Source organism: Schistocerca serialis, chromosome 2 (genome assembly GCF_023864345.2).
Source record: "Schistocerca serialis cubense isolate TAMUIC-IGC-003099 chromosome 2, iqSchSeri2.2, whole genome shotgun sequence".
NCBI lineage: Eukaryota > Metazoa > Arthropoda > Insecta > Orthoptera > Acrididae > Schistocerca > Schistocerca serialis.
This window is the reverse complement of record NC_064639.1, coordinates 906,448,887-906,461,678: the sequence shown is the minus strand read 5'-3', so window position 1 is coordinate 906,461,678 and position 12,792 is coordinate 906,448,887. Positions and strand designations below refer to the sequence as shown.

Here is a 12,792-nt window from a genome sequence, read left to right as displayed (position 1 = left end):
ACTGCTCTGCGACGTTTGAGGTGCGCGCCTTGCCAGTCAGTATGTGTAAAGATGCTCGCAAAGAGAGAGGGGCGCCGACGCGGCCCTCGACACGAAATGCGACAAGCGACCGTACGAACGGTCGAATGAAACGGCCACATCCGGTGTGGTCTAGTGGCTAGGATACCTGGCTTTCACCCAGGAGGCCCGGGTTCGATTCCCGGTACCGGAACGGAATTTTTTCCACACGAATCGTGACAAGTTTGAGCTGTCCGAGCGGCCGTTTCCCGTCCTGCTCGCAATATAGCTACTGTTTCGTGACCGTCAGCAGAATATAGACTAGGGAAGCAGACACACGACGCCCATAGAAATGGTGTATGGCTTCATGCCACCCGTTTCCAGCGTAGGGCTGAGCAACTGCGTCTGCCGAGGCCCGTTAGCTCAGTTGGTTAGAGCGTCGTGCTAATAACGCGAAGGTCGTGGGTTCGATCCCCCCACGGGCCACTACTCTTTTACTACTGCGAAAAGGCAGCGCCGATTTCAGCTGGCGAGTGTGATGACCAAAAGATCATCACCCTGCGTGGAAGTTGACAGAGGATCCGAACCCGACTCGTCGGGAAGCACTACAGCATTCACTCGGCAATGGCCATAATATCTTGAATACACTGGTTCTCAACCGATAAAGAGAAAATGAAAGAAAATGTCCGATTGCCGATGCGTAACAACTTTGGCCCTGGTCAGTACTTGGGCGGGTGAGCGCATGGGAACACAGGGCACTATTGGCAGTTTTACTTCCTATTTTTGTTTCTCCTTTGACTGATTCGGTCAGGGAAACGCCACCGTGAAATGAAGGGGGCGTGCTGTGTGTCCATCGCCTCGCCTCTCCTTGCCTCTCTCAGTCGTTTCTCGTGCTTGTCGTTTTGATATAGGCCGATTTGAGAGCGTCAGCTCTCGCGTCAGCTGAGCAGAGTCGAGACAAGTCGAGACACACTAAGGGCTGGCGCTTGGAAGGCAACTATGCTGACCATTACACCACCACCGCACAAGCGAGCGCCCCGCCTCCGCGCTGTGTCGGCTTCCCGCCTGTCGGCAGCGGCCGAAGGTGATCGTACCCGGCAGGCGCATTTCGAGGCAGGCTAGGGGAGCACATCCAGACGCATTCGGACAGCGTATCCGCGCACATTTCGCATCCTTTGGCAAGAGTCGGCGCCGGCGACGCAAGAGTACGCAGAGGACAGCGTTCTGGCGGCATTTTTAAGCAGTGCAGTGCAGGATTCAGCGTCTGCAGCACCTTCTCCACAGAATGCTACGGCGCTTGACGGCAGTCCCACTTTCCCTTGAGACATCTGCTCGGGAAGCAGCGTGAAGTTACCGCTGGCCCGAGCATCGGTGGTTCAGTGGTAGAATGCTCCCCTGCCACGCGGGCGGCCCGGGTTCGATTCCCGGCCGATGTATCATTTTGCTTTTCCCGCGATAATGCTGCCGCGTGGCTTGCGCGCTTGAGATGCACGATCCACAAGAATGTATAGCTGGATTCCCTTGAGAAGAACCGAGAACGCAGCACTCGCGGGTCCCCACTAGGACGCTCGCATCATGTTCTACAGACTAGCGTCGGCCTGGCCTCACAAGTTGCTGTGTCCCGGTGCCTCCGAGGCACTGAACTTTAACGACAAGGAGTGCTGCCTATCGTTGCAACAGCTGCAGCAACACCGCAATCAACTGGGCCGGCAGTGCACGTGTAGCAACAGAACACGTTATCCAGGAAGTACAGTGTCTCTACGTCTAATATTGGGTACGGTATTTAGGCAGGTTCCAGGACAAGCAGTTCACCCGTGCCTCGGTAGCGCAGTAGGCAGCGCGCAAGTCTCATAATCTTAAGGTCGTGAGTTCGATCCTCACCCGGGGCATTTAATTTTCTGTGACTGATGCTGGTGCTGTTGCTAGGGCGCCAACGTATTTCTTGTTTGTTATCCACAACGTTTCAACGCTTCAGCGGGAGAATGTTTACTTCCTGTTATTGCTACTTACAGCTTCCCTTTTCCTCTTCTCCCAGCAGAGCACGAAGCCAAAAGCACTGCTCTGCGACGTTTGAGGTGCGCGCCTTGCCAGTCAGTATGTGTAAAGATGCTCGCAAAGAGAGAGGGGCGCCGACGCGGCCCTCGACACGAAATGCGACAAGCGACCGTACGAACGGTCGAATGAAACGGCCACATCCGGTGTGGTCTAGTGGCTAGGATACCTGGCTTTCACCCAGGAGGCCCGGGTTCGATTCCCGGTACCGGAACGGAATTTTTTCCACACGAATCGTGACAAGTTTGAGCTGTCCGAGCGGCCGTTTCCCGTCCTGCTCGCAATATAGCTACTGTTTCGTGACCGTCAGCAGAATATAGACTAGGGAAGCAGACACACGACGCCCATAGAAATGGTGTATGGCTTCATGCCACCCGTTTCCAGCGTAGGGCTGAGCAACTGCGTCTGCCGAGGCCCGTTAGCTCAGTTGGTTAGAGCGTCGTGCTAATAACGCGAAGGTCGTGGGTTCGATCCCCCCACGGGCCACTACTCTTTTACTACTGCGAAAAGGCAGCGCCGATTTCAGCTGGCGAGTGTGATGACCAAAAGATCATCACCCTGCGTGGAAGTTGACAGAGGATCCGAACCCGACTCGTCGGGAAGCACTACAGCATTCACTCGGCAATGGCCATAATATCTTGAATACACTGGTTCTCAACCGATAAAGAGAAAATGAAAGAAAATGTCCGATTGCCGATGCGTAACAACTTTGGCCCTGGTCAGTACTTGGGCGGGTAGCGCATGGGAACACAGGGCACTATTGGCAGTTTTACTTCCTATTTTTGTTTCTCCTTTGACTGATTCGGTCAGGGAAACGCCACCGTGAAATGAAGGGGGCGTGCTGTGTGTCCATCGCCTCGCCGCTCCTTGCCTCTCTCAGTCGTTTCTCGTGCTTGTCGTTTTGATATAGGCCGATTTGAGAGCGTCAGCTCTCGCGTCAGCTGAGCAGAGTCGAGACAAGTCGAGACACACTAAGGGCTGGCGCTTGGAAGGCAACTATGCTGACCATTACACCACCACCGCACAAGCGAGCGCCCCGCCTCCGCGCTGTGTCGGCTTCCCGCCTGTCGGCAGCGGCCGAAGGTGATCGTACCCGGCAGGCGCATTTCGAGGCAGGCTAGGGGAGCACATCCAGACGCATTCGGACAGCGTATCCGCGCACATTTCGCATCCTTTGGCAAGAGTCGGCGCCGGCGACGCAAGAGTACGCAGAGGACCGCGTTCTGGCGGCATTTTTAAGCAGTGCAGTGCAGGATTCAGCGTCTGCAGCACCTTCTCCACAGAATGCTACGGCGCTTGACGGCAGTCCCACTTTCCCTTGAGACATCTGCTCGGGAAGCAGCGTGAAGTTACCGCTGGCCCGAGCATCGGTGGTTCAGTGGTAGAATGCTCGCCTGCCACGCGGGCGGCCCGGGTTCGATTCCCGGCCGATGCATCATTTTGCTTTTCCCGCGATAATGCTGCCGCGTGGCTTGCGCGCTTGAGATGCACGATCCACAAGAATGTATAGCTGGATTCCCTTGAGAAGAACCGAGAACGCAGCACTCGCGGGTCCCCACTAGGACGCTCGCATCATGTTCTACAGACTAGCGTCGGCCTGGCCTCACAAGTTGCTGTGTCCCGGTGCCTCCGAGGCACTGAACTTTAACGACAAGGAGTGCTGCCTATCGTTGCAACAGCTGCAGCAACACCGCAATCAACTGGGCCGGCAGTGCACGTGTAGCAACAGAACACGTTATCCAGGAAGTACAGTGTCTCTACGTCTAATATTGGGTACGGTATTTAGGCAGGTTCCAGGACAAGCAGTTCACCCGTGCCTCGGTAGCGCAGTAGGCAGCGCGCAAGTCTCATAATCTTAAGGTCGTGAGTTCGATCCTCACCCGGGGCATTTAATTTTCTGTGACTGATGCTGGTGCTGTTGCTAGGGCGCCAACGTATTTCTTGTTTGTTATCCACAACGTTTCAACGCTTCAGCGGGAGAATGTTTACTTCCTGTTATTGCTACTTACAGCTTCCCTTTTCCTCTTCTCCCAGCAGAGCACGAAGCCAAAAGCACTGCTCTGCGACGTTTGAGGTGCGCGCCTTGCCAGTCAGTATGTGTAAAGATGCTCGCAAAGAGAGAGGGGCGCCGACGCGGCCCTCGACACGAAATGCGACAAGCGACCGTACGAACGGTCGAATGAAACGGCCACATCCGGTGTGGTCTAGTGGCTAGGATACCTGGCTTTCACCCAGGAGGCCCGGGTTCGATTCCCGGTACCGGAACGGAATTTTTTCCACACGAATCGTGACAAGTTTGAGCTGTCCGAGCGGCCGTTTCCCGTCCTGCTCGCAATATAGCTACTGTTTCGTGACCGTCAGCAGAATATAGACTAGGGAAGCAGACACACGACGCCCATAGAAATGGTGTATGGCTTCATGCCACCCGTTTCCAGCGTAGGGCTGAGCAACTGCGTCTGCCGAGGCCCGTTAGCTCAGTTGGTTAGAGCGTCGTGCTAATAACGCGAAGGTCGTGGGTTCGATCCCCCCACGGGCCACTACTCTTTTACTACTGCGAAAAGGCAGCGCCGATTTCAGCTGGCGAGTGTGATGACCAAAAGATCATCACCCTGCGTGGAAGTTGACAGAGGATCCGAACCCGACTCGTCGGGAAGCACTACAGCATTCACTCGGCAATGGCCATAATATCTTGAATACACTGGTTCTCAACCGATAAAGAGAAAATGAAAGAAAATGTCCGATTGCCGATGCGTAACAACTTTGGCCCTGGTCAGTACTTGGGCGGGTGAGCGCATGGGAACACAGGGCACTATTGGCAGTTTTACTTCCTATTTTTGTTTCTCCTTTGACTGATTCGGTCAGGGAAACGCCACCGTGAAATGAAGGGGGCGTGCTGTGTGTCCATCGCCTCGCCTCTCCTTGCCTCTCTCAGTCGTTTCTCGTGCTTGTCGTTTTGATATAGGCCGATTTGGGAGCGTCAGCTCTCGCGTCAGCTGAGCAAAGTCGAGACAAGTCGAGACACACTAAGGGCTGGCGCTTGGAAGGCAACTATGCTGACCATTACACCACCACCGCACAAGCGAGCGCCCCGCCTCCGCGCTGTGTCGGCTTCCCGCCTGTCGGCAGCGGCCGAAGGTGATCGTACCCGGCAGGCGCATTTCGAGGCAGGCTAGGGGAGCACATCCAGACGCATTCGGACAGCGTATCCGCGCACATTTCGCATCCTTTGGCAAGAGTCGGCGCCGGCGACGCAAGAGTACGCAGAGGACCGCGTTCTGGCGGCATTTTTAAGCAGTGCAGTGCAGGATTCAGCGTCTGCAGCACCTTCTCCACAGAATGCTACGGCGCTTGACGGCAGTCCCACTTTCCCTTGAGACATCTGCTCGGGAAGCAGCGTGAAGTTACCGCTGGCCCGAGCATCGGTGGTTCAGTGGTAGAATGCTCGCCTGCCACGCGGGCGGCCCGGGTTCGATTCCCGGCCGATGCATCATTTTGCTTTTCCCGCGATAATGCTGCCGCGTGGCTTGCGCGCTTGAGATGCACGATCCACAAGAATGTATAGCTGGATTCCCTTGAGAAGAACCGAGAACGCAGCACTCGCGGGTCCCCACTAGGACGCTCGCATCATGTTCTACAGACTAGCGTCGGCCTGGCCTCACAAGTTGCTGTGTCCCGGTGCCTCCGAGGCACTGAACTTTAACGACAAGGAGTGCTGCCTATCGTTGCAACAGCTGCAGCAACACCGCAATCAACTGGGCCGGCAGTGCACGTGTAGCAACAGAACACGTTATCCAGGAAGTACAGTGTCTCTACGTCTAATATTGGGTACGGTATTTAGGCAGGTTCCAGGACAAGCAGTTCACCCGTGCCTCGGTAGCGCAGTAGGCAGCGCGTAAGTCTCATAATCTTAAGGTCGTGAGTTCGATCCTCACCCGGGGCATTTAATTTTCTGTGACTGATGCTGGTGCTGTTGCTAGGGCGCCAACGTATTTCTTGTTTGTTATCCACAACGTTTCAACGCTTCAGCGGGAGAATGTTTACTTCCTGTTATTGCTACTTACAGCTTCCCTTTTCCTCTTCTCCCAGCAGAGCACGAAGCCAAAAGCACTGCTCTGCGACGTTTGAGGTGCGCGCCTTGCCAGTCAGTATGTGTAAAGATGCTCGCAAAGAGAGAGGGGCGCCGACGCGGCCCTCGACACGAAATGCGACAAGTGACCGTACGAACGGTCGAATGAAACGGCCACATCCGGTGTGGTCTAGTGGCTAGGATACCTGGCTTTCACCCAGGAGGCCCGGGTTCGATTCCCGGTACCGGAACGGAATTTTTTCCACACGAATCGTGACAAGTTTGAGCTGTCCGAGCGGCCGTTTCCCGTCCTACTCGCAATATAGCTACTGTTTCGTGACCGTCAGCAGAATATAGACTAGGGAAGCAGACACACGACGCCCATAGAAATGGTGTATGGCTTCATGCCACCCGTTTCCAGCGTAGGGCTGAGCAACTGCGTCTGCCGAGGCCCGTTAGCTCAGTTGGTTAGAGCGTCGTGCTAATAACGCGAAGGTCGTGGGTTCGATCCCCCCACGGCCACTACTCTTTTACTACTGCGAAAAGGCAGCGCCGATTTCAGCTGGCGAGTGTGATGACCAAAAGATCATCACCCTGCGTGGAAGTTGACAGAGGATCCGAACCCGACTCGTCGGGAAGCACTACAGCATTCACTCGGCAATGGCCATAATATCTTGAATACACTGGTTCTCAACCGATAAAGAGAAAATGAAAGAAAATGTCCGATTGCCGATGCGTAACAACTTTGGCCCTGGTCAGTACTTGGGCGGGTGAGCGCATGGGAACACAGGGCACTATTGGCAGTTTTACTTCCTATTTTTGTTTCTCCTTTGACTGATTCGGTCAGGGAAACGCCACCGTGAAATGAAGGGGGCGTGCTGTGTGTCCATCGCCTCGCCTCTCCTTGCCTCTCTCAGTCGTTTCTCGTGCTTGTCGTTTTGATATAGGCCGATTTGGGAGCGTCAGCTCTCGCGTCAGCTGAGCAAAGTCGAGACAAGTCGAGACACACTAAGGGCTGGCGCTTGGAAGGCAACTATGCTGACCATTACACCACCACCGCACAAGCGAGCGCCCCGCCTCCGCGCTGTGTCGGCTTCCCGCCTGTCGGCAGCGGCCGAAGGTGATCGTACCCGGCAGGCGCATTTCGAGGCAGGCTAGGGGAGCACATCCAGACGCATTCGGACAGCGTATCCGCGCACATTTCGCATCCTTTGGCAAGAGTCGGCGCCGGCGACGCAAGAGTACGCAGAGGACCGCGTTCTGGCGGCATTTTTAAGCAGTGCAGTGCAGGATTCAGCGTCTGCAGCACCTTCTCCACAGAATGCTACGGCGCTTGACGGCAGTCCCACTTTCCCTTGAGACATCTGCTCGGGAAGCAGCGTGAAGTTACCGCTGGCCCGAGCATCGGTGGTTCAGTGGTAGAATGCTCGCCTGCCACGCGGGCGGCCCGGGTTCGATTCCCGGCCGATGCATCATTTTGCTTTTCCCGCGATAATGCTGCCGCGTGGCTTGCGCGCTTGAGATGCACGATCCACAAGAATGTATAGCTGGATTCCCTTGAGAAGAACCGAGAACGCAGCACTCGCGGGTCCCCACTAGGACGCTCGCATCATGTTCTACAGACTAGCGTCGGCCTGGCCTCACAAGTTGCTGTGTCCCGGTGCCTCCGAGGCACTGAACTTTAACGACAAGGAGTGCTGCCTATCGTTGCAACAGCTGCAGCAACACCGCAATCAACTGGGCCGGCAGTGCACGTGTAGCAACAGAACACGTTATCCAGGAAGTACAGTGTCTCTACGTCTAATATTGGGTACGGTATTTAGGCAGGTTCCAGGACAAGCAGTTCACCCGTGCCTCGGTAGCGCAGTAGGCAGCGCGTAAGTCTCATAATCTTAAGGTCGTGAGTTCGATCCTCACCCGGGGCATTTAATTTTCTGTGACTGATGCTGGTGCTGTTGCTAGGGCGCCAACGTATTTCTTGTTTGTTATCCACAACGTTTCAACGCTTCAGCGGGAGAATGTTTACTTCCTGTTATTGCTACTTACAGCTTCCCTTTTCCTCTTCTCCCAGCAGAGCACGAAGCCAAAAGCACTGCTCTGCGACGTTTGAGGTGCGCGCCTTGCCAGTCAGTATGTGTAAAGATGCTCGCAAAGAGAGAGGGGCGCCGACGCGGCCCTCGACACGAAATGCGACAAGTGACCGTACGAACGGTCGAATGAAACGGCCACATCCGGTGTGGTCTAGTGGCTAGGATACCTGGCTTTCACCCAGGAGGCCCGGGTTCGATTCCCGGTACCGGAACGGAATTTTTTCCACACGAATCGTGACAAGTTTGAGCTGTCCGAGCGGCCGTTTCCCGTCCTACTCGCAATATAGCTACTGTTTCGTGACCGTCAGCAGAATATAGACTAGGGAAGCAGACACACGACGCCCATAGAAATGGTGTATGGCTTCATGCCACCCGTTTCCAGCGTAGGGCTGAGCAACTGCGTCTGCCGAGGCCCGTTAGCTCAGTTGGTTAGAGCGTCGTGCTAATAACGCGAAGGTCGTGGGTTCGATCCCCCCACGGCCACTACTCTTTTACTACTGCGAAAAGGCAGCGCCGATTTCAGCTGGCGAGTGTGATGACCAAAAGATCATCACCCTGCGTGGAAGTTGACAGAGGATCCGAACCCGACTCGTCGGGAAGCACTACAGCATTCACTCGGCAATGGCCATAATATCTTGAATACACTGGTTCTCAACCGATAAAGAGAAAATGAAAGAAAATGTCCGATTGCCGATGCGTAACAACTTTGGCCCTGGTCAGTACTTGGGCGGGTGAGCGCATGGGAACACAGGGCACTATTGGCAGTTTTACTTCCTATTTTTGTTTCTCCTTTGACTGATTCGGTCAGGGAAACGCCACCGTGAAATGAAGGGGGCGTGCTGTGTGTCCATCGCCTCGCCGCTCCTTGCCTCTCTCAGTCGTTTCTCGTGCTTGTCGTTTTGATATAGGCCGATTTGAGAGCTTCAGCTCTCGCGTCAGCTGAGCAAAGTCGAGACAAGTCGAGACACACTAAGGGCTGGCGCTTGGAAGGCAACTATGCTGACCATTACACCACCACCGCACAAGTGAGCGCCCCGCCTCCGCGCTGTGTCGGCTTCCCGCCTGTCGGCAGCGGCCGAAGGTGATCGTACCCGGCAGGCGCATTTCGAGGCAGGCTAGGGGAGCACATCCAGACGCATTCGGACAGCGTATCCGCGCACATTTCGCATCCTTTGGCAAGAGTCGGCGCCGGCGACGCCAGAGTACGCAGAGGACCGCGTTCTGGCGGCATTTTTAAGCAGTGCAGTGCAGGATTCAGCGTCTGCAGCACCTTCTCCACAGAATGCTACGGCGCTTGACGGCAGTCCCACATTCCCTTGAGACATCTGCTCGGGAAGCAGCGTGAAGTTACCGCTGGCCCGAGCATCGGTGGTTCAGTGGTAGAATGCTCGCCTGCCACGCGGGCGGCCCGGGTTCGATTCCCGGCCGATGCATCATTTTGCTTTTCCCGCGATAATGCTGCCGCGTGGCTTGCGCACTTGAGATGCACGATCCACAAGAATATATAGCTGGATTCCCTTGAGAAGAACCGAGAACGCAGCACTCGCGGGTCCCCACTAGGACGCTCGCATCATGTTCTACAGACTAGCGTCGGCCTGGCCTCACAAGTTGCTGTGTCCCGGTGCCTCCGAGGCACTGAACTTTAACGACAAGGAGTGCTGCCTATCGTTGCAACAGCTGCAGCAACACCGCAATCAACTGGGCCGGCAGTGCACGTGTAGCAACAGAACACGTTATCCAGGAAGTACAGTGTCTCTACGTCTAATATTGGGTACGGTATTTAGGCAGTTTCCAGGACAAGCAGTTCACCCGTGCCTCGGTAGCGCAGTAGGCAGCGCGCAAGTCTCATAATCTTAAGGTCGTGAGTTCGATCCTCACCCGGGGCATTTAATTTTCTGTGACTGATGCTGGTGCTGCTGCTAGGGCGCCAACGTATTTCTTGTTTGTTATCCACAACGTTTCAACGCTTCAGCGGGAGAATGTTTACTTCCTGTTATTGCTACTTACAGCTTCCCTTTTCCTCTTCTCCCAGCAGAGCACGAAGCCAAAAGCACTGCTCTGCGACGTTTGAGGTGCGCGCCTTGCCAGTCAGTATGTGTAAAGATGCTCGCAAAGAGAGAGGGGCGCCGACGCGGCCCTCGACACGAAATGCGACAAGCGACCGTACGAACGGTCGAATGAAACGGCCACATCCGGTGTGGTCTAGTGGCTAAGATACCTGGCTTTCACCCAGGAGGCCCGGGTTCGATTCCCGGTACCGGAACGGAATTTTTTCCACACGAATCGTGACAAGTTTGAGCTGTCCGAGCGGCCGTTTCCCGTCCTGCTCGCAATATAGCTACTGTTTCGTGACCGTCAGCAGAATATAGACTAGGGAAGCAGACACACGACGCCCATAGAAATGGTGTATGGCTTCATGCCACCCGTTTCCAGCGTAGGGCTGAGCAACTGCGTCTGCCGAGGCCCGTTAGCTCAGTTGGTTAGAGCGTCGTGCTAATAACGCGAAGGTCGTGGGTTCGATCCCCCCACAGGCCACTACTCTTTTACTACTGCGAAAAGGCAGCGCCGATTTCAGCTGGCGAGTGTGATGACCAAAAGATCATCACCCTGCGTGGAAGTTGACAGAGGATCCGAACCCGACTCGTCGGGAAGCACTACAGCATTCACTCGGCAATGGCCATAATATCTTGAATACACTGGTTCTCAACCGATAAAGAGAAAATGAAAGAAAATGTCCGATTGCCGATGCGTAACAACTTTGGCCCTGGTCAGTACTTGGGCGGGTGAGCGCATGGGAACACAGGGCACTATTGGCAGTTTTACTTCCTATTTTTGTTTCTCCTTTGACTGATTCGGTCAGGGAAACGCCACCGTGAAATGAAGGGGGCGTGCTGTGTGTCCATCGCCTCGCCGCTCCTTGCCTCTCTCAGTCGTTTCTCGTGCTTGTCGTTTTGATATAGGCCGATTTGAGAGCGTCAGCTCTCGCGTCAGCTGAGCAGAGTCGAGACAAGTCGAGACACACTAAGGGCTGGCGCTTGGAAGGCAACTATGCTGACCATTACACCACCACCGCACAAGCGAGCGCCCCGCCTCCGCGCTGTGTCGGCTTCCCGCCTGTCGGCAGCGGCCGAAGGTGATCGTACCCGGCAGGCGCATTTCGAGGCAGGCTAGGGGAGCACATCCAGACGCATTCGGACAGCGTATCCGCGCACATTTCGCATCCTTTGGCAAGAGTCGGCGCCGGCGACGCAAGAGTACGCAGAGGACCGCGTTCTGGCGGCATTTTTAAGCAGTGCAGTGCAGGATTCAGCGTCTGCAGCACCTTCTCCACAGAATGCTACGGCGCTTGACGGCAGTCCCACTTTCCCTTGAGACATCTGCTCGGGAAGCAGCGTGAAGTTACCGCTGGCCCGAGCATCGGTGGTTCAGTGGTAGAATGCTCGCCTGCCACGCGGGCGGCCCGGGTTCGATTCCCGGCCGATGCATCATTTTGCTTTTCCCGCGATAATGCTGCCGCGTGGCTTGCGCGCTTGAGATGCACGATCCACAAGAATGTATAGCTGGATTCCCTTGAGAAGAACCGAGAACGCAGCACTCGCGGGTCCCCACTAGGACGCTCGCATCATGTTCTACAGACTAGCGTCGGCCTGGCCTCACAAGTTGCTGTGTCCCGGTGCCTCCGAGGCACTGAACTTTAACGACAAGGAGTGCTGCCTATCGTTGCAACAGCTGCAGCAACACCGCAATCAACTGGGCCGGCAGTGCACGTGTAGCAACAGAACACGTTATCCAGGAAGTACAGTGTCTCTACGTCTAATATTGGGTACGGTATTTAGGCAGGTTCCAGGACAAGCAGTTCACCCGTGCCTCGGTAGCGCAGTAGGCAGCGCGTAAGTCTCATAATCTTAAGGTCGTGAGTTCGATCCTCACCCGGGGCATTTAATTTTCTGTGACTGATGCTGGTGCTGTTGCTAGGGCGCCAACGTATTTCTTGTTTGTTATCCACAACGTTTCAACGCTTCAGCGGGAGAATGTTTACTTCCTGTTATTGCTACTTACAGCTTCCCTTTTCCTCTTCTCCCAGCAGAGCACGAAGCCAAAAGCACTGCTCTGCGACGTTTGAGGTGCGCGCCTTGCCAGTCAGTATGTGTAAAGATGCTCGCAAAGAGAGAGGGGCGCCGACGCGGCCCTCGACACGAAATGCGACAAGCGACCGTACGAACGGTCGAATGAAACGGCCACATCCGGTGTGGTCTAGTGGCTAGGATACCTGGCTTTCACCCAGGAGGCCCGGGTTCGATTCCCGGTACCGGAACGGAATTTTTTCCACACGAATCGTGACAAGTTTGAGCTGTCCGAGCGGCCGTTTCCCGTCCTGCTCGCAATATAGCTACTGTTTCGTGACCGTCAGCAGAATATAGACTAGGGAAGCAGACACACGACGCCCATAGAAATGGTGTATGGCTTCATGCCACCCGTTTCCAGCGTAGGGCTGAGCAACTGCGTCTGCCGAGGCCCGTTAGCTCAGTTGGTTAGAGCGTCGTGCTAATAACGCGAAGGTCGTGGGTTCGATCCCCCCACGGGCCA

At 55.3% G+C, this 12,792-nt stretch overlaps 26 non-coding genes across 26 annotated transcripts; all 26 read left to right on the top strand.

Annotated features, from left to right (window-relative positions):
- The first annotated feature begins 139 nt into the window (after positions 1-139).
- Positions 140-211, top strand: Trnae-uuc (transfer RNA glutamic acid (anticodon UUC)). The gene has a single exon. It is a non-coding gene; the product is annotated as a tRNA-Glu (tRNA).
- A 198-nt stretch (positions 212-409) lies between these two features.
- Positions 410-483, top strand: Trnai-aau (transfer RNA isoleucine (anticodon AAU)). The gene has a single exon. It is a non-coding gene; the product is annotated as a tRNA-Ile (tRNA).
- Positions 484-1,362: 879 nt separating this feature from the next.
- Positions 1,363-1,433, top strand: Trnag-gcc (transfer RNA glycine (anticodon GCC)). Its single transcript has one exon. It is a non-coding gene; the product is annotated as a tRNA-Gly (tRNA).
- Positions 1,434-1,813: 380 nt separating this feature from the next.
- Trnam-cau (transfer RNA methionine (anticodon CAU)) lies at positions 1,814-1,886 on the top strand. The gene has a single exon. It is a non-coding gene; the product is annotated as a tRNA-Met (tRNA).
- A 305-nt stretch (positions 1,887-2,191) lies between these two features.
- On the top strand, positions 2,192-2,263 carry Trnae-uuc (transfer RNA glutamic acid (anticodon UUC)). Its single transcript has one exon. It is a non-coding gene; the product is annotated as a tRNA-Glu (tRNA).
- Positions 2,264-2,461: 198 nt separating this feature from the next.
- Trnai-aau (transfer RNA isoleucine (anticodon AAU)) lies at positions 2,462-2,535 on the top strand. Its single transcript has one exon. It is a non-coding gene; the product is annotated as a tRNA-Ile (tRNA).
- Positions 2,536-3,413: 878 nt separating this feature from the next.
- Positions 3,414-3,484, top strand: Trnag-gcc (transfer RNA glycine (anticodon GCC)). Its single transcript has one exon. It is a non-coding gene; the product is annotated as a tRNA-Gly (tRNA).
- A 380-nt stretch (positions 3,485-3,864) lies between these two features.
- Positions 3,865-3,937, top strand: Trnam-cau (transfer RNA methionine (anticodon CAU)). Its single transcript has one exon. It is a non-coding gene; the product is annotated as a tRNA-Met (tRNA).
- Positions 3,938-4,242: 305 nt separating this feature from the next.
- Trnae-uuc (transfer RNA glutamic acid (anticodon UUC)) lies at positions 4,243-4,314 on the top strand. Its single transcript has one exon. It is a non-coding gene; the product is annotated as a tRNA-Glu (tRNA).
- A 198-nt stretch (positions 4,315-4,512) lies between these two features.
- On the top strand, positions 4,513-4,586 carry Trnai-aau (transfer RNA isoleucine (anticodon AAU)). Its single transcript has one exon. It is a non-coding gene; the product is annotated as a tRNA-Ile (tRNA).
- An 879-nt stretch (positions 4,587-5,465) lies between these two features.
- On the top strand, positions 5,466-5,536 carry Trnag-gcc (transfer RNA glycine (anticodon GCC)). Its single transcript has one exon. It is a non-coding gene; the product is annotated as a tRNA-Gly (tRNA).
- A 380-nt stretch (positions 5,537-5,916) lies between these two features.
- Positions 5,917-5,989, top strand: Trnam-cau (transfer RNA methionine (anticodon CAU)). Its single transcript has one exon. It is a non-coding gene; the product is annotated as a tRNA-Met (tRNA).
- Positions 5,990-6,294: 305 nt separating this feature from the next.
- On the top strand, positions 6,295-6,366 carry Trnae-uuc (transfer RNA glutamic acid (anticodon UUC)). The gene has a single exon. It is a non-coding gene; the product is annotated as a tRNA-Glu (tRNA).
- Positions 6,367-6,564: 198 nt separating this feature from the next.
- On the top strand, positions 6,565-6,637 carry Trnai-aau (transfer RNA isoleucine (anticodon AAU)). Its single transcript has one exon. It is a non-coding gene; the product is annotated as a tRNA-Ile (tRNA).
- Positions 6,638-7,516: 879 nt separating this feature from the next.
- Positions 7,517-7,587, top strand: Trnag-gcc (transfer RNA glycine (anticodon GCC)). The gene has a single exon. It is a non-coding gene; the product is annotated as a tRNA-Gly (tRNA).
- Positions 7,588-7,967: 380 nt separating this feature from the next.
- Trnam-cau (transfer RNA methionine (anticodon CAU)) lies at positions 7,968-8,040 on the top strand. Its single transcript has one exon. It is a non-coding gene; the product is annotated as a tRNA-Met (tRNA).
- Positions 8,041-8,345: 305 nt separating this feature from the next.
- Positions 8,346-8,417, top strand: Trnae-uuc (transfer RNA glutamic acid (anticodon UUC)). The gene has a single exon. It is a non-coding gene; the product is annotated as a tRNA-Glu (tRNA).
- Positions 8,418-8,615: 198 nt separating this feature from the next.
- On the top strand, positions 8,616-8,688 carry Trnai-aau (transfer RNA isoleucine (anticodon AAU)). The gene has a single exon. It is a non-coding gene; the product is annotated as a tRNA-Ile (tRNA).
- An 879-nt stretch (positions 8,689-9,567) lies between these two features.
- Positions 9,568-9,638, top strand: Trnag-gcc (transfer RNA glycine (anticodon GCC)). Its single transcript has one exon. It is a non-coding gene; the product is annotated as a tRNA-Gly (tRNA).
- A 380-nt stretch (positions 9,639-10,018) lies between these two features.
- Positions 10,019-10,091, top strand: Trnam-cau (transfer RNA methionine (anticodon CAU)). The gene has a single exon. It is a non-coding gene; the product is annotated as a tRNA-Met (tRNA).
- Positions 10,092-10,396: 305 nt separating this feature from the next.
- On the top strand, positions 10,397-10,468 carry Trnae-uuc (transfer RNA glutamic acid (anticodon UUC)). Its single transcript has one exon. It is a non-coding gene; the product is annotated as a tRNA-Glu (tRNA).
- A 198-nt stretch (positions 10,469-10,666) lies between these two features.
- Trnai-aau (transfer RNA isoleucine (anticodon AAU)) lies at positions 10,667-10,740 on the top strand. Its single transcript has one exon. It is a non-coding gene; the product is annotated as a tRNA-Ile (tRNA).
- Positions 10,741-11,619: 879 nt separating this feature from the next.
- Positions 11,620-11,690, top strand: Trnag-gcc (transfer RNA glycine (anticodon GCC)). Its single transcript has one exon. It is a non-coding gene; the product is annotated as a tRNA-Gly (tRNA).
- A 380-nt stretch (positions 11,691-12,070) lies between these two features.
- Positions 12,071-12,143, top strand: Trnam-cau (transfer RNA methionine (anticodon CAU)). The gene has a single exon. It is a non-coding gene; the product is annotated as a tRNA-Met (tRNA).
- A 305-nt stretch (positions 12,144-12,448) lies between these two features.
- Trnae-uuc (transfer RNA glutamic acid (anticodon UUC)) lies at positions 12,449-12,520 on the top strand. Its single transcript has one exon. It is a non-coding gene; the product is annotated as a tRNA-Glu (tRNA).
- A 198-nt stretch (positions 12,521-12,718) lies between these two features.
- Positions 12,719-12,792, top strand: Trnai-aau (transfer RNA isoleucine (anticodon AAU)). Its single transcript has one exon. It is a non-coding gene; the product is annotated as a tRNA-Ile (tRNA).